Source organism: Pteropus vampyrus, unplaced genomic scaffold, assembly GCF_000151845.1.
Source record: "Pteropus vampyrus isolate Shadow unplaced genomic scaffold, Pvam_2.0 Scaffold17, whole genome shotgun sequence".
Classification (NCBI taxonomy): domain Eukaryota; kingdom Metazoa; phylum Chordata; class Mammalia; order Chiroptera; family Pteropodidae; genus Pteropus; species Pteropus vampyrus.
The window spans coordinates 11,317,885-11,341,815 of NW_011888798.1; the positions used below are offsets into that span (position 1 = coordinate 11,317,885).

The 23,931-nt window shown below is 39.0% G+C and overlaps 1 protein-coding gene across 1 annotated transcript in view; it reads left to right on the plus strand.

The window, feature by feature from the left end:
- Window positions 1-1,162: 1,162 nt before the first annotated feature.
- The window catches only part of NCKAP5 (NCK associated protein 5), a 720,600-nt gene continuing 697,831 nt past the window's right edge, over window positions 1,163-23,931 (plus strand). The window contains exon 1 of the mRNA XM_023527517.1: window positions 1,163-1,296. The gene's annotated coding sequence lies outside the window, so the exon portion shown is untranslated. The remainder of the gene's footprint in view (window positions 1,297-23,931) is intronic.

Below are 23,931 nucleotides of genomic sequence, written 5' to 3' on the forward strand. Positions count from 1 at the left end.
GGTCCTTTGAATGTTCACACATAGATGGGGGGCTTTGTTCTCTGGAGCGTGAAGCTGGAGTAAGTTTGGTAGAGAAGGGATTGGTGAGCATATTTGAGAGCTGTGCTTTGGTGGTTAACTGAAATTTTGAAAAAAATCCCAAAGTGAGTTGCTTTTGAGGCTTCTGATCACAGATGGAGTTAAAGATGACAGTTTAGTATTACCCAGGGGCTGTGCAAGTCTGTCTATATTATTTAAAAGAGCCATCAAACTGTTCATTAAATGTCATGAAATTTTGTGTCAGAAAAGTCATGGAAAGATTAGAGGGGTGTATGGCAGATCCCTGTTTACCTGTGGCTAAGCCATTTGTCCCAGATGAATTCTTTTGACCAGGGAAGAATATTACTGTTACCTGGATTCTTCTTTCCCTGGTCTTGAGAAGGGGTTCCAGGTAACCTCCTTTACTCACTAGATTCATCTGCTGTTTCAAAGATTTGAGGAATCACCGATGTTTGTAACACAAGAAAACTCTGGTCTGCATTCAGCTTTCCCTATTGAGACATCTTTGTTCAAATGTTTAGTCTTAAAAATAGCTAATGATTCAACTGATCAAGAAAAAAAATGAGGAATGGATGCCCTCTTTGGTTTAATATTCTGTACTTTGCCTGTGACACTTATGTAAGTAATCTTCTACTCTGTAGGATGCTAGAGCTCCCTGTGTTGAGTTTAAGCTTACTGAGGACCGAGGCCATGAATTCATCCTTCTTGTGTCTTCCCAGATCTAGCTTTGCCCATTAGAGATGTCACTTTGAGTGTCATCATCTCTGGGAATTTCGTGGTCCCATTCACTCCATTTCTTTGGCTGCCAATCTGGTATGGGAGATTTCCCTACACTCTGTGCTCCAGCATCATGGCACGTACCAGTGTCCTGTCTCTCTCCGCAACTAGACTCTGGGGATCAGATCTTTCATTTCTGTATCCCAAGTGCCAAATGCAATAAGGGGTCTACACATGTTGAAAGAAAGGAATGAATGGAAGGCACTTAATAGAAGTTGAATTGAATAGAACAGGCACACCCTCTAGCCATGGATGGGGTGGGATTTAGTGCAGGTGATGTAATGTATCTTGACAGGGTAGTTAAATATTGACAGGCAGGAGGAAGCATACTGGCACTGTTCAGAAAGAGGAAAAGGAGATCTGCCTGTGGCTGTCAGATCAGAGAGCTGAGGCTGTAAGAGGCCAAACTGAGTGGCTGCAGTGGTCCTGTTGACCCAGTGAGGTCACTCACTGGTACACTTGGCTTTTGCTTCAGTAGAGGTAAGGATTGGAGCCTGGCTGGGAAGATAATGGATTGTGATGTGAGTAAATGCAGACTCTGAGCCTGTGGCTTGGAGATGGCTGGCATCCCAGACGCTCTCTGCTGGCTGCCCATTTGTGTATAGCTCGGGCTGAGCCTCATTTAAAGCAAGGAGCATGAGTTCTATTTGAATCTGTCTCCCTTCTCCTCCCCACCCCCACCATACTCTCAAATGATTTGTGCTTTAATATAACCTCTTAAGGTGATTGGGGTTGGATGCCGGTGCGTGTGTTTTGAATGCTTAGTTGAGGAATTTGTCCATATGATTTATTTTAAAGTACTCTTTGATGCTAACGATTAAGAGACATGCACAGCAATAGAATTAGGAGGTCATAAACATGTTCAGTGCTACCTGGATGCTGCTTTATATATGCAGAGGTCGGGTGGGGAGGGAGTGGTACCTTAGGCAATGTTTTTAGCTCTAATATTGAATGAGGGAGCAAGCAGAGGTGAGTTCAAGGAGAATGTTGGGTAGGAGAGAAAACGCCAACGGAGAGGAGACAGAGAAATGATTTAGGCAGGTCTAGCTCTGCATTTAGAAAAAGATACATGTTACCTTGAGTAAAAAGGCCCCATTTCACTTCAGAAAGACTGATTAATCATTTGGCATGTCTTGGGTTAGCTTTTAAGAAAAGAAAGCTAGTGTCCTGCTCAAAATTAGTCACCTGCAGCAATAAGAAACAGATAAGGCAAGCAGTCTTAAATTCTTTTACTTGACTTTTAGAGAAGGAGAAAATGCCAGGGGACTGACGTGGGTTCAGATCTCAGCCGAACAAGTAACTAGTTAAGGAAGCCAAATCTCTGTGAGCCTCTGCTTTTTTTTTTGTCTGTGAAATGGGCAGAGCAAAACCACTGGCTGATGTCTATGCGGCTTGAGTAAAATAATATATATAAAAACACACTGGAGTTTGCCTGGCTGTTGCAGATTCTTCCAAAATGTTAACCCCCTTTTTTCCAGTTTCAAAAGACTAATTCTGTTTTGTTTCTTTAAATAACATATTTTTGAGATATAATTCACAAACCATAATACCTACCCACTTAAAGTGTACTATTAGATATTTTTTAGTATATTCATATAGTTCTGCAATCGGCACCACAATCAATTTTAGAACATTTTAATCATCACAAAAAGCAACCTCATATCCACTAGTGTTCATTCCCCATTTCTCCCCTATGTCCCCAGACCTAGGCAACACTAATCTACATTCTGTCTCTATGGACTTTGCTTATTCTGGACATTTCATATAAATGGAATTATACAATACGTTATCTTTTGTGACTGGCTTCTTTCACTCACCATTATATTTTCAAGGTTCATGCATGCAGTAGTATATATTAGTATTTCTTTTTAAAAAATTATCAAATAATATTCTATATAGGCATAAAATATTTTATTTATTCATTTATTAGTTGATGTATCTATTCATTTGTTGTTTCTATTTTTGGACTATTACGAATAATGCTACTGTGAAATTCATCTGTAAGTTTTTGAGTGGACAAATGTGTCTATCTTATATTTTTATTTATTTTATTTATTTATTTTTATTGTGACATTGGTTAATGAAATCCAGTAAGTTTCAGCTGTACAGTGTGACAGTAGGCATATATATATTTGCACTATGTTCATCTCCCATAGTTAGATTTCTTCCTATCTTATATTTTTAATATAATTATAAAACGAGATTCTTTAACTCTATTTTTCTGATCAGTTATGAGAGCACACATTAGAAAATACTGGAAGAGTCCACCTTTTACCCAGCAGAAATGGAAGAAAATGACAAAATGATCAGCACTCTCCTTCAGAATATTGTAATACAACGTTGGACCTTTGGCAATGTGTAAAGTCTTAGGCAAAGTAGATAAAAATTAAAAAAAAAAAAAGTAAAAAAAAAGGCAGTCCTCTTTACTAGCTTATGTGAATTTATATATGTCTTGAGTTCTATATACATAATCACTGTAGGTTGAAGTGTGTGTCATCAATACATGTAGACATTATATTTTTTATTCTTTGCAGAAATAACATGAATGGTTTTACTGATTAGGAAAATAGAAGCAGCATATGGCAGAGAAGAAACTGCAAAGTCAAATGTTCACATGGCACAGGAAAATGAGATAACTGGATAAAATGGATGGTTAATATAGGCAACTATGTGAGCATGATGATTCATTCTAAATCACCTATGGCCCATCCTCATGGAGACATTAGGGAGTGGTGGGACTATGGCAAACTAAAGCATGCAGCCATATGGCACTTAATGAAAAGGATAAGTGCTGAGAAGTGCATAGTTAGGCAATTTTGTCATTGTGTGAATATCATAGAGTACACAAATCTAGATGGTATAGACTACTACACACCTAGGCTATATGGTATACCACCATTGTATATGAGGTCCATTGTTGAACAAAATGTTGTTCTGTGGCACGTGACCATATATGTCCCATCTGAAAGTGACTGAAAATGTTGGAACTTCAGTGGACTATGACCATGTAGATACATGAGCTCATTAGACAATGTCTTCTTGTATTTCAAGGCAGTCAATTTTAATTTAAAAAAATTCACTTTGTGGGCCAAATGCAATGTGCCTATGAACCACATTTACCCTGCTGGAGAGAAAATTGTAGCTTTTTGAGTGGAATAAACCACTTCACCTGGTAACCACAACATTTGGGGGCTGATTCCAGTGTTGTCACCCTAATTGCATTATTATTAGTTTGTCCCTATTTCTTGGACCCTTTGTTTTCTATTTGGAAAATATGAGGGTTTGAAGAAATGTGCTCAGTTGGTCCTTTTGCTTCTAATGCACTAGAATTGCATAATGACTGCCGAAGTTCATGGTTCGGTCTCTGATAGCAGTGGAGTGGAGTGCATTATGGACGGAAGCATAGGTTTCTAACTGATAACACTGATACTCTAAACAGCCCCCTTCATCTCTCTTCTAATGTGGATCTGCTTGTGACAAAATCTCTCTGCTTTTGGCTGAGAAGTTCCTTTATTTTACCTCCATTTTGAAGGATATTTCCTCTGTATGTAGAATTCTAGGTGGACAAGTTTTCGTGTTTTCTTTCTTTCGTTGTGACTGAATTTGTCATCAGCCTGAACCCACTCCAGGGATAAAATATTCTATTACTTTATTACTGTGATAAAACATTTATGTTTATTTGTTTATTTTTTTATTTGTTTAAAACTTACCTATTGCAAATATCAAGGGCAGTGGAGTTCTCTAGTTCTAATATTTGAGGATTTTACGGAGGAATATTTCCAGTTGAATTGTCCAAACACTGCAGAGACCACAGCCCAGTAACGAAGGCACTGTGTGTTTGCCTTGCACTGCTATGTGCCACCCAGTTATGCCTGAGGTTGGGCGACAGACCTGGGAAAGACAAGATACCAGCTCTAGCTGTGTTCTTTAATTTTCCGTTATCTATTTGGGAGTGGCCCTAAGGTCTGAATAGTTTAATTACTATATACGTGGGTTCAGTGTGCTTTTCATTCCTTTTATAGTATGTTCCTCCAAGCAGTCTTACGAGAGGTAGAACATAGCTGTTGTCCCCATTTGACAGTTAAGGAAATTGAGGTTCAGTGTTTGTTGGAAGTCTCAGAGTCTATTAGCAGCAGAACATAAATCAGGATGCCCATCACCTAATATACTTGTCAGTCGTTTGGCCACAAAGGCCATTCTGATCCCAGTTAACTAAATATTTAAAGCAAGGTCTAAGAAGTCCTGTGTAGCAGTTTCTAATACTATCTCCCAAGAAAATGTCAGTTTTAAGAGCAGTTGGTAAAGGCCAAAATCATGGGTTGTACACGTGTAAGTAAAGTAGGCCTCTAAATTACTTCCTAGCTGTACGCTGCATTCAGTCATAATGGCCTTTAAAACTTTTGACTGAAAAATCTTGGTTTTAAAGAAAGAGATGTATTTCCCCATTACCAGTTTTAGTGTTCAATAGCCTTCATTGTTAGATTTTTGTTGTTGTTGTTTTTAGAAATTTCAAAATATTTCTCACATTGCAGTTTATATTCATTTTCTCATACTCCTTTTCTTCTTGCTCAAAATGTTGAGCAGCTGGCCACATTGACGGCATAATAACTCTTCTACCATTATGGCCTGCTCGACCCGCTTCACCTCCAGCCTTCCCTTCTCTAGATAAAATAATACCAGGGCCTTTTAGCCTTTGCTCCCAGGTCTTATTTTGCCATCTTTTGATCTACATCGTAGTTCTCCTCTGAATCCTCCTTCAGTGGGAGGCCCAAGAGGACAATAGCTCCATCTTGTAAAAAGTGCATTGAGGCCTCTCAAATAAGAGGTCACAAAGCCTGGGGCTCCCATCCCAACCCCTCGGATTAGCATATTTCCCACATTGTGCACTGCAGCATTAGCTTTCTGCTGAGACCGACACCTGCCACCATTCAGGCAGTTTGCCGGCTGGTTGGCAGGCTGACCTACTCAGCTCACAAAATCAACCTGGGAAAGTGAGTCAGAAATTGGTTACATGCTGTGACATCGTTGGGAGTGCTGCAAGCTCACCTTGTGAAAGAGAAGTGCATGCCTTCCAGGGAAGGCAATCGGGGGTTAATGGGAAATTGCCATTTGGGGTTGTCACAAATCATGAGATGCTGGGAGAGCTGACTCTTCTGAATCCTCTGGGGTTGGTCGGAGCAAAGTGCCAACTGTCAGGGGCCAATAATTGGAAAAACCAAATGAGCCAAATGGAAGAGAATTTTGGTCTCAAAACAAAACAATGCTTTCTTTTTGTTTTAAAATATACTCTCTAGGGGAAAAAGGATACTTTTATTATTCACGTAAAAACATAAAAAAGTGTTTTTATTTTAAGCAACATTTTAAAAGCAGGGTATTTGGGAACCCTTTTATAAAAACTTGTATTTCTCAGCCTAATTCTCAATATTGCCCACCCGTAGATGCATGGAAAACCAAATATTCACAGGGAAAGGAGTTTTGTAAAATAAAAAGATGCTGCATTTGAAAGCTTCTTTTTCTAAAACTCAAGAAGTTGCATGTTGCTTTGAAACTGGAGTTTTCTCCAGGATAAACTCATTTGATCCAGGGGCGTGAGATATTTCTTTCACAAGCTTAGAATGGTTAAGTCTGGGCTGAGTCAAAATTCTATTGAGTGACAAAATCAGAAAATCAGCATGTCAAAATCCTGTAGGATATGTGGCTATTTCAATATGATAACCAAATTGACCCCTTTGCAAAATGCCAAAGCAGATTACTTTCAATGCCAAGTTGGACGTTCGCCTCTTTCCCTGCAACTCTAGTTTAGCAATAGGGGGGAACCCACTTCCTTCCAACACATTCAGGGCATTCTCGAGAAACTTCTGGTTTCCATTTGCTATGATCCTTCTCATCAAGACAGCACAGAAGATGGCTTTTTTTTTTTTTTCTCATCTAAAGGTACCAAATTCTCAGAAATCCTGAGGCTTTCTGCAGATGTGAAAATGTTGTTTCAGAGAATACGTTTTACTCTTTATAGTCTGATAGGTGATTTCTGATAAATAAATCCAAAGGACGTCTCTATTGATACTGTGTGGGAAATTTCCCATGTCTTAGAATTTAGGAAATAGAACACATATGTTTGCTAGGAAAGGATCACTAAATTGGAATTTTCACTAGTTTTATTCTATGAAAGAAGAGACCTCATCTGTCTTGTTCCTCACTGGACCCAGGGATCCCAGTGGATCCATGTGGCACAGAGGAGGGTGTTTAATGCATAATAACTTGCCACCTTACGAAGAGTTAGGGGAGACCTGAGGTTTATCAGACCAAATGGGAACCTGAAATCTCTTAGCAGCAGAGAAAACTGGCATTAAATGACTAATAGAAATATTTCACTCAATTTGACTGTTAGTCTGACACTTATTCTCAGGATTAAACAAAGTTGTTTGCAATTTACCACTCACAATGATATTTTACTTTTGCTCAGATAAACTCATTTCTGGGAATCAAAACCATATTTGATCGATAACTATACTTATAGCTATAACTATATTCAGAATAAGTGCATTGTTTCAAAAATAGAAAGAGATTTTTTAGATTTTATAGATTTTTTAAAAAAGCCTTAAAAAGAGAGCCTTTATATACAGAAAGGGGATGTGTGGCTGCAACAAAATATTCGAATAAGAAATAAAAATACCATTTTGAGGTAGATCATTAGTTTGGGAATTAGAATTTATCTTAATTAAGGAAACAGCAAATTATTTGCATGTTCTGCTGCCCAATAGTCAATGGAACCCTAGTGACCAAACACACTTGTTCAAAGTAAGAGCCAAAGGCCCTTTGACCTTTCTGTGTATTATCTGAGGGAGTGATGGTCAGCTGGCTCCCAAAGTGAGTTGGGCCTGCAGCTGCTCTGCCAGCTGGCCCTCACACGTGTGCAGCAGAAAACTTGGAGGGACTCATGGCCTCACCAGATGCCTTATAGCAGCATCCAGCTGATGCCTCACACGGTGCAAGCCAGTTCCATATTTCATATACAATGTCTTGGTTTGGATGTTATAGCCATTACTTTCAATCCAGCAGAGTGAGCACCTCACATTTATAATTTAATTTTCCAATTGCTCAGCAGCCAGATCACAGATTGCAGGTATATCGCATGGAATTTCAGACATACCTCTTTGCTATGTGTGACATAAAGCAAATGGCAACATTCACAACCCACTTCTGCCAGTATGAACTAAAGCAGCATCAGTGGGGACTATAGGGTTGAATTAACCTGTATAACCAAACCGAATAAATATGAGGACATAATCGACAGAAGCAGCTTGGTCTGTGTATTTACTGATTTAGAAAATGGCTAAGCATAAAGGGAGCATATTGTGGGTCAAAGTTCAACACCAGGGAGGAATGGGAGAATCCTATCAGTGAATCTTTGACACAGCAGGCCACTTGAGGGACCATTAGCCAGGAACTACATCTGCCTCTGGATTTTAAATGCAATTTAACTCTCTTGATAGGTTAACTCATGTGTTAAATAAAATGTAAAAATATCATTTTTTCTGCCTGTTGTTAGTTTGTGTGCTGTAATATTCCATCTCAATAGACTCTTATGGGGAGGGTCTGATTTGGGTAGCTAAAACTGGGAGAGCACATCACTGTTACAATGGCCTAACCAGGAAAAACAACAACATCTGAGCATGATGTGCACTGTGAGGAGACGATGCTAGAAAGGATGGACAATATATTGAGCAGACTAAAGATTATACAGAATATCTTTTAATGAACACAAAGATGGACCTAAATATATAGGTCGATTTCATGCACTTTTTGGTATAGCAAGGAATGACCTCAATCCATCCTCCCTGTCTTCAATTCACCCTTTTGCCTTTTTTGCCCTTTGCTGCTTAGTGATAATGGGAGCATTGCATTGCCTTTGGGGTAAATGATTCCACTTGAGCAATTTACCATGTGGAAACCCAAAGGGACAGATTTTTAATGTGGAAAATGTTTTAACCTCAGAAAGTCAGAAAGAGACTCAATGTGGAATGACACTTTGTCTTCGAATCAGAGAAAATACATACATGGAGAGTTCCAATTAAACCACGTGTCTAGATATTTTCAATTTTGGTAAATTGGTCTTTATCTAATTCCTATTTCAGAAATAATTTCAGAGCCCTTGTGACTTTAAGAACTCACTGTATTTTATATGGCTCCTGAGTTGTGACACAAATTGCTATACCACGACAGTTAGTATGCCATTGATTTTTCTTGGCACCCATCCTAGGTGGCTCTGTGACTATAGAACAATACTGTAATGATACCTGTTATGTGCACAGCCCCAAGGGGACTGAGACAGTGAGGTATCCTTACGTTCCCATTCATGATGCAGTGTTAAACTTCAGAAAATCGTGTGACCTCAGATGACCTCATAGACAACATAGCCTTCAACTCCATCATTCTTTATGGAAGAGCAGAAAAATCTACTGTCCATTGAGACCAGACAAATAACATATAAGTGACGCAGGCTGGGTAGAGAATGGGGAAAAGTGAAGATTTTAATGCCTGTCTTGCATCAAATACTACTCTCATTCCTCTGATTGTGGTGATGGGATAACAGGTTATTGTGAAAACATGGTATGGGCCTGGGGCTGCCAGTTCTTCTGACTTTTCAAGAGCAGCTGAAAAATAGGATTTTTATATAAAATCTCCTGATTTGTAAAGATTAGCTCATTTTCTAACTTTTTGTTTTGGGGTAATTATAGATTTGCATGCAGTTGTGAGAAGTAACATAGAGAGATCCCATACATCCTTCTCCCTGTTCCCCCTAGTGGTAACATCTTGCTTGCATTACTATAATGTATCACCAAGAAATTGACTATTCACTGACCTTATTGGCTCATTCTTTTTAAACTCTGTACAGACCAATCGAAGTGCATTTGAGAGACAGAGAGTCTTACTACTTCTGTTTACAACCTCTGTGTATAACAGTCTTGCTAGATTTAAGGGATCAACCCATGCCTCTGGGCCCCATCACTGAAACTGGAAAAGCTGTCTAGACCTTGCTAGAAAATAGACCTCTCCCAGCATTTCCTTCCTAAGTGCTTTTCCAATCTTCTCTTCTAAAAGCCCACACTCTCCCTTCCTCTCAGTGTGTTGCCAGCTTGGACTGTGCTCTCACACTTGCGCCTTCACTCCCCACTGTGCGTCTCCACTTGCTGGCCTCGGCTTCCACTTAAGCTTGGTCAGCTCTGCATGTGTCCTTCAGGCAGGCCTGTCCCTGCAGGCACTGGCCTCAGACATGCCCTCTGGTATCCCAAGCATCTCATATTTGCTTTCTTCAACTTTCTTCCCACCTCTTCCATCTCTCTCCCCTCCACAGAAAGCAAATACTTCAAGGCAATGGATACCCAAAGTATTTATTTGTTTGTGCTGGAATTTTGAGATCTCAAATATTTATTTAAATAAAGTGGGTCATAATTTGGGGATTACAGTTATGGGGTTATTTGTTTCTATAACATCTATAAAAAAGCCAGTTTTCTACTGTGTACGGCTTTAAGATTTCCATAATATTGAAAAAAATGGCAAGAGTATTTTAAAGTCTTAGAGTCTTGGGTGTAGAAATACGCTTCTAGATTTCCTTCTGTTTTATAGTAAGTGAAGGAAAAATAGTGTTCACTTTTGTCCAGTTAACCGTTTCTTGATTGTTCTCGCTGACCTAAGCAACTTTTCCAACCTAAGCGTGAGAATAGTTCCCTGGCCACAGTGTGGTCATTCGTGGTCATCATGACAGAAGGTGGGAAGTGACCTTACCATTGCTAGAGAAGAAAGCAGGCTAACTAGAGACCTGAACTTTCTGAGTGCCGAGGCCAAAGTCGGAATGAATGGTTCGGAATCAGGAAAACCTGCCGGAGGAGAAAAGAGGGGCAGAGCCTAGTGCCCACATCAGCACGTGGGGACGTTTGGACCAATGCCCATTTAATACATGGAGGAGCTTAACCTCAGAGAAGGTAGATCTCTGCTTCTCAAACTGGGATATATGGCGACATAGCAGGGATTATGACAACCACACAATTAATAGCACATAACTTCTTGGGCCATGAATTTCATTGGCATCAGCTACACTTATTGCTGAATAGGCTTGAGCAGTTCGAGGGGAAAATGTTCCCATTACCTGTACACTGATTATCTTAACTTCGACGTATAATCTATGCCAATGGAGCCAACAAAAAGGGATAAATAGTTAAATCATGGCTATGAATTCTGCCCATTCTGCTTTATACTCGACGTGAAGATACAAATGGAGATGGAGTGAGGCATGGGAGTTGCTACTGTTACCCTATGGATATTGTCATGTATCGAAGCAACCTTGAGCCCTTGCTTTTCTTGGTCTGTGATTGACTTTTATAGTGGAAAAGATGGAGTTCCTTTCATTATAACATCTCTAGTACCATTTTATTAGTCATTAGTTCTGTAATGGGGACATTTCTTAAATAAGCTCTTCTCATTATTCCAGTTATCACGTGTAAAAGTTTTTTAATCATCTTGATAAAATGTTTATTTTTATTTGGTCTACAGTTTGATCTTTCATAGCAAAGTATGAGTAAATGCACTTACCATAAAGTCATCTTTTACAGGAGTTTTCATGGACAGACATTTCTTCACTCTTTTGGAGTCATGGGCTCCTTTATAAACCTGATGAACAATATAGACTCTTTTAGAACAACACACGCACGCGCGCGCGCGCGCACACACACACACACACACACACACGCAGGTCCTTGTTTTTCAGAGCTTTAGCAGACCACTGAAGCTCATCCATGGATCCTAGCCACAGGACCCAGATTAAGAACCCTTGCCAACTTTCTATACTTTTCCATGACAAGGTACATGGGTTGTCTAAACTTGCATCTCCAGTATCTAGTTTACTGGCTGGCTAGGAAGATAGTCACTCAATGTCAGAGAATGAATGATTTCTTCAGGACTGATGAAGTAGGAAATGTGCTTAAGCACTCAGTTATTATGGCACAGGTGTTGTTATAACAGCATGTTAGGGTACTACAGGTGTGACAAGCTACCTAGGACATCTGCTAGCCACCTAGCAGGAGGAATATGGGAAGCATTCTCTCTGAATCTGAGTCTGACTTTAGCACAATGTCAATGCCGTCTGGTCTCTGACACCAAGTCTACGCTGACCCCTTGCCTGGTATTTCCTGTGCTTGACTTGAGGTCATGAATCCTTGCTATTCTGACTTGGGTCATCAAAGCTGCCTCCTAATATTTCTTCTCTTAATTTCATCATTTTTGCTATAGTTCTGGCTTGAAGTATGAGTCCTTGAGCTGGTTTCCATAGTCAAACTGTAGCAGCAGGGAAGGCTCTAAATTGTTTTCAATGTTGTGATAAATGGATTATTCTTAAATGGAAGTCTGAGCAAATCTGGTTTGGACTGGAAACCACTCAAGCTTTTAAAATAAGCCAACAGGAGGGACCAGGATTAGTTTGGTTTCTCTGTTTTCATGGTGCACAGACAGACAAGCCTGAAAGGGAAACAGTATAATTATCTTGAGAGCAAACACTTGTGTTTCTAAGAAAACTTGAAAATCTACACTGATCAACACTTGAACACTAGAATCTTTTTCCTTGCATGCTAAGGCGAAATTCTTGGAGCCCTTACTTTACCTTTAATACCTAGCAGGTACTATTCCTTATCATGGCACTTAGGCCTCTATACTTTTCAGAAGCTCATGTATGAGCTCACCTCTTTGGGAAATAGACTTAGCTGGAGTCAAATAGGAATGCTGTGGCACAGAAGTACTCCGTTTCCCATTTGGGGGAATGCTTTCCAAGAGGCCTCATGTTGGATCTGAGATACAGGAAATCTCAAAAGAGTTGTGAGAAAGATTGTATCTATATCACATAAAGTGTTGAAGCCCAAACCTCCCCCAACCCTCAATGAGAGAGAGACAGGTTTGAGTTTGATGTGAACAATGCAAATGGCCCAGAAGGCAGGGCCATCAGGAGGGAGTGTGGACTTTGCTTCTTTACTTTGAGGTTAAGGAGCTAAATTGTGGTCTGGGTCAGTGTCTCTGGGAATGAGGCAGTGTAGTCAGTGTCTGCCCAGGTCTGTGAGTGTACTGAGTTTACTCAGCAGAAAGCTATATCTGCATTCCTGCCACAAATAGATTCCCAACTTTGATCTTTTATTAACCAGTTAATCATTAAACTTTTTCTACATTGAAATTTTTTTCTTAACTGTTTTTCAGTTGTCTCTCTTCTCCCTTCTTCCTTCCCTCCCTCCCTCTCTTTCTTCTTTTCATTTTTATTAAGAGTTCTATTTTTTAAAAAACCAAATTGGTGACATACCAAGAGAGCATGAGGCAGGTCCGGCCTTGAGCAAAACTGTGAAATGGGGAGGTTCAATTCTGAAGCCCTCCCATCCCCTTTCTTATAGTTTGTGTCTTTTCTCCTCTGTAGGAGTCCACTTCCTTAGAGCAGAATTCTACTTCTCCAAAGTGACCTCTTCCCCCACTAACCCACTTATGCATATCTTTTTTCACTTTTCACCTTTCTCCAGAACCACCCCCAAAATTCATCATAATGATTTTTTTTTTTCAGTTCAAATCAGCTTAGTTAAATGAAGGGAAATTGTTTTAATTCATCTAAGAGATAAGAGAATAACAATCTGTATCCATACTAAGGTAAAACTGCCTAAAATCCCCTCTTCTCTCAACTGTTGGGTACTGCTTCTGATTTGAGATGCTGCTATTGATTTATTGATGACATGTGTGATTGAATAAAATCTCAACATAATGGGAAGAGATGACATGCTGGAGCTTTGTAGAGAGTGCTTTTTAAAAGCAATGGCTCTTCAAAGTAGGGATTTCATAGACTTGTAAATTATTTCCTCAAAGATTGGGTACCATTAAAACATGGCCTGTATCTTCTATTTTGCCAAGAAAGGACATATTATGAAAACAATTGCCATTAATTAATTGATTAAATCAGTAGCTGTGTACAAGCACCTACATTTGTTGGTTTCTGTTGTAGATACTGGGGATGCAGCGTTAAAGAAGAGAGACAAGCGCCTGCTCTCTTGGGGCAACACATCTAAGAGAGGAGACAGCAGCAGCACAGGAACACCTGAAAGAAAGAGGAAGATGCTAAGAAGGGAATTAAGCAGAGGGATGAGATGAGGCTGGACCTGTAGGAAATTGGTAATTTGTATGGAGAGGCCAGTGAAGACCTGCGGGATAATGAAAACAATAAATATACTAATATCATAAGGAGCCAGGCCTTCAAAATCTGGGGGGAAGTGTAGTACAGGCAGAGGGAACAGAAAGTGCAAAGGCCTTGAGGTATGAATGAGTTCAGCATGGCTGAGAGACATAGAGGTCAGTGTAGCTGAAGTATAATAAACAAGAGTATTTGTAGAAGATGAAGTAAGAAATGTAGGCAGGGGTCAGGTTGGCCTTGTGGGACATGCTGGAGATTTCGAATCTAGTTCTTGCTGAAGTGGGACGCCTAATCCCCCAAATGCTCTCGCTTGCATAATCTAACTGATCAATTCAATGCTGGTGCAGAATTGACAGAAGAGGAACAAGTCGGAAGTCAGATTTGTAATCTAGAAACAAAAACGATGGCAGAAGAGAGGAAGGCAAGTGGGTATCTGCTATTAACATTTAATAAAAGAAGGGATATATTAGTATCACAAAAGTCAAGGGGAAAAGTCATCTGCAAAAAAAGAACGATTGACAAACTTCCTTTGCAGTTAATTACCTGCTTTTGATATAAGTTGCTCAATTTGACACTCTTTTTTAATCTTTTGGTAGGTCAGGGTGCCCGGATGTTTATTTTCCTCCCAATCATGGTCAAAATGTAGTTTTAATTAAGTATGTTGACAATGGGAAGCCAATCTCTTAATTCATTCAATTCAGAATACTAGGGAGAAGGTGAGAGAAGCCAAGGCATAACAGTTGCAGTACCTGACCCTGGAGAAAGCGGGCTGCAGGCCACCTGGGTGCAGAGCAAGCCGAGGGGACACAGAGCTGAGGCCCAGCCCAAGGTAGCCATCGAACTCCGGTATGACTGGGGAAAACTGACCTCCCCACACACTCTGCCTAGCCTGGCTGCAGGCCAGCCGTAGGGGCCCCAGTGATTGAACACATCAGTTCTGCATTTTCATTTTCTATACCATCTGAAAGGTGACATAAAGGTGAATTGAAATGACGTGGGCCCTCTTTGTTCTATTTTACTCAAAAGCGAATTGGGGGCTGGTGGAAGTGAGGCGAAAGAGTACTTAGAGCAACACAAGGAACATGCCCAGAGTGGGGATCTTCTACAGGGTAGCATTTTGCAAATAGGGTGGCAGGAAGGGCCACCACGACAAAAGCAGTTTGCACCTTCCACTTTTAACTAATGCCAGCCTAGAGTTCTTACAATGACATCAATATATGGACTTTGCTGAAAATCTAATACATTTCACGTGGAGGTGAAATACAGTCATTTTGAACCAAGAGTCTTGTGTTAAGTGCTAGACATTCAAATTTTTAAAAACTCAATAAAACATTGGTGGCTAGACTAAATACTTTCAGTAACACATACAAGACATAACTTACAACACTATGTGGTCATACGTATCTGCCACAGGCCATTTACTTTACTCTTATGAGGTGCTGGCTAAAATAAATTTAATTAAATCAATTTCTGTATTTTTTAACAATGTGGAAATACCAATTGTCACTAATAACCAGTGATGCATGGAATTTTAATTATCCATTAATCATTTCCTTTATAAAACAAATGCCTTAATCCTAATGAATTTAGTTTTACATTATTTGTTTTAGAAGTGAGTTTTTGCAGACCCACTTCATTAGTAATGACCTAGGACTTTCTTAGATGTCTGAAGCAGAATCAACAAATCACATTGCTACCTAGTTTTGTGGTATCATTTCTTTTTTTTCATAGCTATTCAAATATAAGCGATGTGCTACTTTGGGCTTGGAAATCTTTCTCCATTGGTACATAAAACTTAATGCTAGTCAGTTACTTCAACCATTAAAATAATCTTTCTGTTCCTTAAAATTCACTAGAAATTCTTAGAGAAATGTGACTGAGTGAATAAGGGCGTAGTGCCATCAAAAGCTTTGTCTGACATTTTACGTTGCTGTTAAATCATTGTTGTGGATGACTTCCAGCTCTTCTCTCAACTTGCAACTGCCCTATCTCTACAACCTAAAAGGAATAAGTTTTCTCCATCAGTTACCAAATGCAGCATCCCAACACAAGTCCCCACTTCCCAGCTAAGCTCCTTGCTTACCTTCTCCCACCTCTGGATGACCAGGCTCTTAGAGCCTAATTCTCATGAGGCTGTTCTGGATGAATCTGTCTTCAGTATCATTGGAAGCCTTGAGCGTACCCAGTGCCAGTCTTTGACAAAATTGCAAATGAAATCATTCTTCTTTAGTACCAGGGACTTCTTAAACATCCCGGTTTCTGCCTTTTCCACTGTCTATCCATCGAAAGTAACCTTCCGGCTTGAATCCTAACTGAAATGCTCATGGATTATTAATGTGAAAGACACGAAACTTTAAAGCATCCCTCATGCAAATGTAGGGACTACAATGGAGTCTGACAGGACGGCATTCCCTGGAAGGTCATAAAGGATTCAGTCTCATTCCATGAGCTGACTTCGGAGTGATCAGAGAAGACAGGTTTAAAAACCACAAGTAGATTAGGCTAGTGCAGCTGGTGCAAGAGAAGGCTGCAGAAAGAGAGAAGCTTGGGAAGGTAGGTAAGAGCAGGGCTCTCCTTACCAGGCTACAGACCTTACTGAATTTTACTCTGTGGACACAAGAGGCTAATGAAGGGCGGCGGGGTGGCGGGGTGGGGAATTCTTATAAGAGCACGTGTAGAATCCTGACTTAAAAACCAGGGGTAGTTCTCCACTTCCAAAGCAATGTTAACCAAGACCCTCAGAGCTGTCCTATCTCCTCTTTGAGAGAAACGCCTGCTGTTACCTCTCATCTTACATTGGCTGATGCCTCACCACTCAATAACCTCTTCCCCTGCCCCACGCTCCCCCAACTTCAATTGTGGCTTAATCAATAAAAGTTTCTTCTTCTCCTATCTACCTGTCTTTGTCCACACTTCTAAAATTTTCTCATTTTGGCCTATGTCCTCTAGTAAAAAGTCTGGAACTTATTCCTGCCCTAAACCTGCACTTAGCTCAAATCTCAAATTCCTTTGGTTTACCATAAATTTATCTTACCAAGTGCCCTGTTTACACATCCATACTAAATGCCCACCCACCCCTTAGGCGTCCATGTCATCAGACCTCAATATTAATTCGCAACATGCCAAAGGTTCAGATGTGCCTCAACCAACAAGGCAGGAAGTCTTTGTGAGATGCAGCAGGCCAAGACTTCACTTTCCAGATCAGAGATCCCTCTGGTGATGTTTGCCTTTTACTTAGAGACAAAGCAATTCAACTCTAATAGTGACAAATCATGAATTAGTGAACATGATAGAATGGATAGCTCTGGGTTTTCTTTCCCCCTATGCGTGGTATAGATTTTTGGGGGGAATAAATCTGTAATTTCTTTGTCATTTTAAGTTCCCATGAGACCATGACCCTATAAGTTAAAATTAGAACTATTATTTTCCTTATCTTGAAAACGATAACATCTCATTGTGGAAAGGATGAGTAGACATTCAACAATTGATTATGTAATATTATATAACAATCTATCCAGCATTGCCAGGATCACACATAATGTAAATTTCCAGAGAGAATTACTATGCATATTTTTACATAGTTGAGATTATCCTGCTGCTAGGTATCCTGATTCTATCACTTCATCTTATTTCATAATTATTTCCTGTGATTAAAATATATTCATATATATTATTTTTCACAACTACAGAATATGCGATAACATATGTAGCCAGTTGTTTTCCCTGGACATTTAAATCTCTTCTAAATCTGATCAGTGCTGCTTTTTATCCACAACTGCTAATTTTATTGCCAAAGGATTCATTCATAACCCTAAGATAAGTAATAGGATTGTTATTGGTCAAGCAACCTCAAACTAATTCTAAATATATATTAAATATATATGCAGCATTCTACCAAAGTTTCTTAAATTTTCAGTAGTCGGATCTTTAAATCTGTGAATGTTTCATAGATTTTATCAATACATATTAAGTTAAACCAATTATTTTGAATGTAATTTTTTAGTTACAACATGCATTATAACTCACTATCACCAGGTTATGCACTGAAGTTCAGATATCTCCTAAACCACCAGATATTATTTTCTGAATTTATAGTTAATTTATAAATTAGATGACTTATTTACATGCTTATCTTCATAGTAGAGTCAATGCACCATGAAAGAGGGTGTGATCTTTCTGTGCCTAGCACAAGGCCTGACACATACTGGCAATTCAGTAGATCTTTTGGGATTGAACTATGTCTTAATTCTATTACCAAAAGCATGGACGTCATTACATGTTATGCTTTTAACTGGCTTCATTCAGCTCTTACCTTGCAGAATATATCTATTGTGTGGTATATTAAACTAGAGTTGTGATCTTTTATGGGTTATAGGGTTATAGGTTTCATTCAGTTGTTCTGGTAACTGGAAACATTAAACCATAGAGTAGAAAAAAGGTTTAAACAGTATTGCCGTTTAAAACTGTTTTGTGATTTTTTTAAATAAATAGCATTTAGAGTTAAACTTTACCTTGGCTTCTAATTTTATTAATAATGCTTTATTATAATATACTTATTTTCAATCAGCATTTCATATACACGTCACAACTTTAATGAAAGGCAAATAAAAAATAAATGGATACCATTTAATCACTGTATTCGTTTCCTAGAGCTGCTGCAACAAATTATCATAAACTTGGTGGATTAAAGCAACAGGAAGTTTTCTTTCACAGTTTTGGAAGCTGGACATTCAAAATCAGGCAGGGCTCTGCAGGCTCTGAAGGCTCTAGGGGAGAGTTTTTCCTTGCCTCTTCCAGCTTCTGTTGGCTTCCAGTCATTCCTTGGCTTATGGCTGCATCACTCCAATCTCTGCCTCCATCTTCACGTGGTCTTCACCCTTCTCTCTGTATCTGTCTTCGTGTGTCTCTTGTAAAGACACTTGCCATTGGATTTAGTGCCCACCAGGTAATACAGGATTATTTCATGTGGAGATCCTTGACTTAAATTTTCCAAATAAGATCACAGTCACAGGTTCCAGGAGTTGGGATATGGGCATATCTTTCTGGGGACCACAATTCAACCCATTTTAATCATTGACTGACAACGTTAAACTTCAGATGTCGCTCTACTAACAACTAGAAGCTGAATTTCTGAGAGATTGAAAATTGCAATCTTCTTTAATACCAAACTGTTTTATGTATGAATCTGCAAAAGAAAAGGATGAGTAAGTACAAGATGGGGAAAGGGCGTTGGCGGTGGGCCTGGAGGGAGGATGAGATGCTTAGAACCAAAAAGTAATTTAAAAATATTTAAGAGTGCTGGGTAAGGAAGATTGAGATTAAAAATGGAAAGACTTTTGTTTGCCAAAAATATGTTTTTGCAGACATATAGTATTACAGACCTGCTTTATATATTTATGTAGCAATTTAATAGGAGCCAAAAATGTGGTCAATATCAATGGAACTTTTCTGTTTTAAATTGGCATGACTTTATGTGTGAACTGACCAGTTTTCACAGTTACTTAAACATATTTAAATTGGGAGAACTACTGAGACCCTTAAATCCCCCCTTTTTTCATTAATTTTGATATACAAAAGTCTATCTGTACTGTGCCATATGGTCAGAAATGGAGCCCACACCAGTTACTTGAAGACGTGATGAATGAATTACGTTAGTTCCCTTAGAAGTATTTCTAAATATTATTGAAGGTTTCACACTGTCTCTTTTAATAATCTGCAAAAAGTGTTTTTATTTAAGGGGATTTCTCTTCAGTGGAAACATTGTGTGTGTGAGGGGGTGGTGAAAAAAATCCTCATATAAAATGCTGAAAATGAAATCCTGAAGTAGGCTTTCCCAATTTGAATCCTTGCCTATCTGTATGTAAAGGATATTAGAAGAGATCTTTTGTCCCAGCCACAATTTACCCTACACCCCAGCTTCATAAGAATAGCTGAGTTTTAATCTTAGGTTCAACGAGTCTTTCTCGATTTGTGCAGTAAATACCCTGAGCCTTTTCTGGATGTAGAGCCCTCTATAACCTAATTTCCTCCTTCTTTCCACAGACACCTCCCCTCCCACTGCCCCAAGCTCTTCACTGCCTGCTTAGCTTTTCTCTTCCTCTGCTTGGTATTCCTGTAGCCTTTGTTACAGATTGTAAAAAAGATCATTTTTTACAAAGATTAGAGGAAGAATGTTACAAAAATTGAAAGAAGCGGAACCTCACTGAGGCTAGTTCAAGTAGAGTGAGGACATTTTGTTGCAAAGCTCCAAGGATCCCTCTAAAAGGAAGCGTACTTGGCAAGGCATTGAACCTGGGATCCAGGAAGCCCTGAGCAAGCTGAGAGGTGGTCTCTGTGTTGATACTTCCCTGATTTTCTGTGTCTGCTTCTTTATGTCTTTGTGGCTCCTACTTTCTCAATGTTTTCGTTTTTTTTTCTCCAATACTCTCTGAAAAGTGGCCTCTGCAACTGAATCTTAGTTTATGTGACATTTGACACCATTATCTGTGATGCAAATTCCCAGTCCAACTACAGGTTATGAACTTCTACCCACATCCTGACTCTCTGATTGGCTGACTTTGAGTCAGGTGTTCAAAACTCATTCAATCACATTCACCAAATGGTGCCCTGCCCCTCTCCAGCTGCGGGGTTGTTAAACTTGGATTGCCTTCCTCTCTCCATTCTGCTTTCCACACACCCGTATCCCTGGGCTTTGCTCCCAATCACCCCAGACATTTTTCTCCAAGGACATCAGTGTTGATGTATCAGACAATTTTGCCACCCCTGAAAGTTTATTGTTGTTATTTTTCATACTCTCCAAGTAGAATGTGCACGTGTTAAAACAGATACATTTTCTTCTACTACTTATGCTCATTAAATTTTTAAAAATATGGTTCAGAGTGATTCCGCTGAATGGCTTTGTTAGTCAGATTCTAGTTTGTATTGAGATAATTTGGATTATTCAATAAAATACTCTTATTTTGATGTATTAAAATACACCAAGACCTTTCACATATCAGTATGCCAGATTTCTACCAAAGACTACCTTATGTTAGTGTTTCCCTTCTTGGGAGTTCTTTCTTGATGAGTTTGAGTTTCTCTTCCATAAGAGGCAGCTGTGATGTGAGTTCAGAAGACAGTTGTCAGTTCCCCAGGGATCAAGTCTCTGCTCTTATATAGGAACCAGAGGGTTAAACATTTGCCAGGAAGAAATTCATGCTTTATCTCTTCCGTCTCTCTGGTGAGCAGTACCAAGTGCTGGCAGAATCTCTACCTGCCCAGGAGCCCCTCCTTACTGAAAATTTTTCTCCATGAGCTGATACTGAGAGGGAGGCTGATTTTTCAGAAGTCTCCCCAAACTGACTCTTCACATAACTGGTGTTAAAAATTGTACAGAGCTCACTTCCTTTGACTTAGATCTCCTTGCCTGAGAATCTCCTGAGAGAGTCACATGTGAGAATTATCAGCAGCAAAGACAACATTAACCCATGTTTTGCCTGCATGCAAATTACAAAAAGCTTTCCTTCTTGTACAGATTAGAACATTTTTTTGTAATATACAGATTTATGTGAGAACAAGGCTTATAATCACCTGCTAGAGAGTTGTAACAAATATAAAAATCTACAGCGTTACGTCGGGACACTCTTGTGCATCCTATAACCTGCCTGATATTGCTCAGTGGCCCCAAAGCACTTTATTACTAATCTTCTGAAATGCACCAGTACTTTTTCTGCAAGCGTATTTTGAGAATTAAGATAGAAGAAGCAGCAAAATACCCCAGTAGACAGACAGTGGACGTCAAGGTTATTTAGAAAGAACAGACTTGGGACAAAAGTACCCTTCACAATTACATGAAAATCTGATTGAATTTCATAGAGAAGGTTAGTTAACAAAGAGACTATCATTGGACAATGTTTTCGGAAATTATTGAATGCACTGTTCTTCTAAGAGCCTGCAATAGAATTATCCAATGAATTTAGATATGAAAAGACAATATGGCAAGGATTATTTTCGATTGCTTTCAAGAGTTGGGTAAATAGCCATAAACAAAAACATTTTTAAAAAAAATAAAATTATGAGAAGAGAGGGCATTTAGAATCTTAGAGGTAAAGATATTTGAGAGATTTTTTTGAATTATTTTTAAGAGTTTTCCTTTTTTTTTGGAACAAAGAAATAAGGAAACAAGCTTGATTTTGTTGTGTTATGTTTGTTTTTTAGAAGAGTAGCATGACCTGACATGGGTTATTCTAGCTGGGTAAATAGATATCAGTGATCTGTAATGTTCAAGGTTCTGTCATTACTCCTTTATGGAAATTGCTTTTCCCATTTAGTCTTCATACCATTCTCACACGATAGGGATTTTGTCTCCATCTCGTGAAGTAGAGAAGCTCAAAGTATATGGCAGAGCTGGATTTCAGTCTGAGTCCATCTAACTATAAGCCTGTATCTTTCCTATTACAATTGCTGTTCCACAGACTCAGCTGAATAATAATAATAATGATAAAGATATTACCATGTGTATGAGTCAAATTGTATCCCCTAAAATTCATACTATTTAAAAGAATTTCTATTTATGTCAATCAATAAAATTGTAACTCCCAGTACTTCACTATGTGACCTGGTGCAGAGATAGGGCCTTTACACAAGTAACCAATTTAAAATGAGATTATTAGGATGGGCCCCAGTCCAATGAGTGGTGTCCTTATGAAGAGGGAAAATTGAAGAGACAACACAAAGAAAGCATCATGTAAATGTAAAAGCATATATGGGGTAATGTGTCTATAAGCCAAGACTTGTAGATACAAGTCCAACAGACTCCCCAAAGGTAGAGGAAAGATCTGGAACAGATTCTCTCTCACAGTCTTCAGAAGGAAGCAATCCTATTGAGACCTTCGTCTTTGGACGTCTGGTACCTGAAACTGTGAGAAAGTAAATTTCTGTTGTTTAAACTGCTTAATTTACGATACTTTGTTACTGCTGACCTAGTAAACTGGTAAATTGTATGTCTTAATTCAAGTGGTCAGAAGCCAAGGGTAAGTACCTGAATCTCATGTTTGGTGTCTTATTATAATATGAGAATCACTGTGGGTTTTGAGAAAGGAAAGAATCAGCATAGGATAAATGTTTCTTACTCAGTGAGTACTAGTTGGGATCAGCTTGGCTGGGAGAGCAGAGCCCAGATAAATGGGAGCCCCTGAAAATTTAAACAGTCTTGCAACCACATTATTCCTTTAGCTGGAGTTTTGCTTTATGCTTACTGATTTTATTTCTACCTTTTATTGGAATGGGCAAAGTTCATTGAACTTTATGTACCTTGATTAAACTCCAAGCAGAATGTTATGACATTCCTCAGCTCGCCAACTTTGCTGGCCATATTTGCTGCATTTTATATGTCTTGGTGATTCAGTCATTCCTCCATGATACTCTCACAGGCAGCAGATGGGAAAGTTGAAAGAGAAAAAAAATGTGAGGGAGTAGGGGTGGTAGAGAGACTTACAAAAATGATGTGTTGGGTGGGGGGTGGTAAATTATCTTTGTTATGTATGCAATAGTTTGGGTCTTGAGGAAGGCGTGTGGATAAAAACAATAATTTTTATGTAAACTAATGGAAACTACTACACAATGACTTGATAATTCTAAGAATCCCCTCAAAATATTTGTACACACAACTGAATTAATAGGGCAGTCTCTCTCTCCTGCATTAACCACAAGGCCAATTGGTAACTAATACCATTCCATGTGAAAGATTACTTGTTCTTATCTGTTCTGACCCAAACAAGCCTTGGATATTTTATTTTCAAGCAAATCTTGAGCCTCAGCTATTACATATAAGCAGGAGTCTTCTTCATAGTATTGAAAAGTGTTTCTGTGAATGAGAGTTTATGGATGACATTGAATTAGTTAAAAAATCCTTCCAACTCACCCACCTT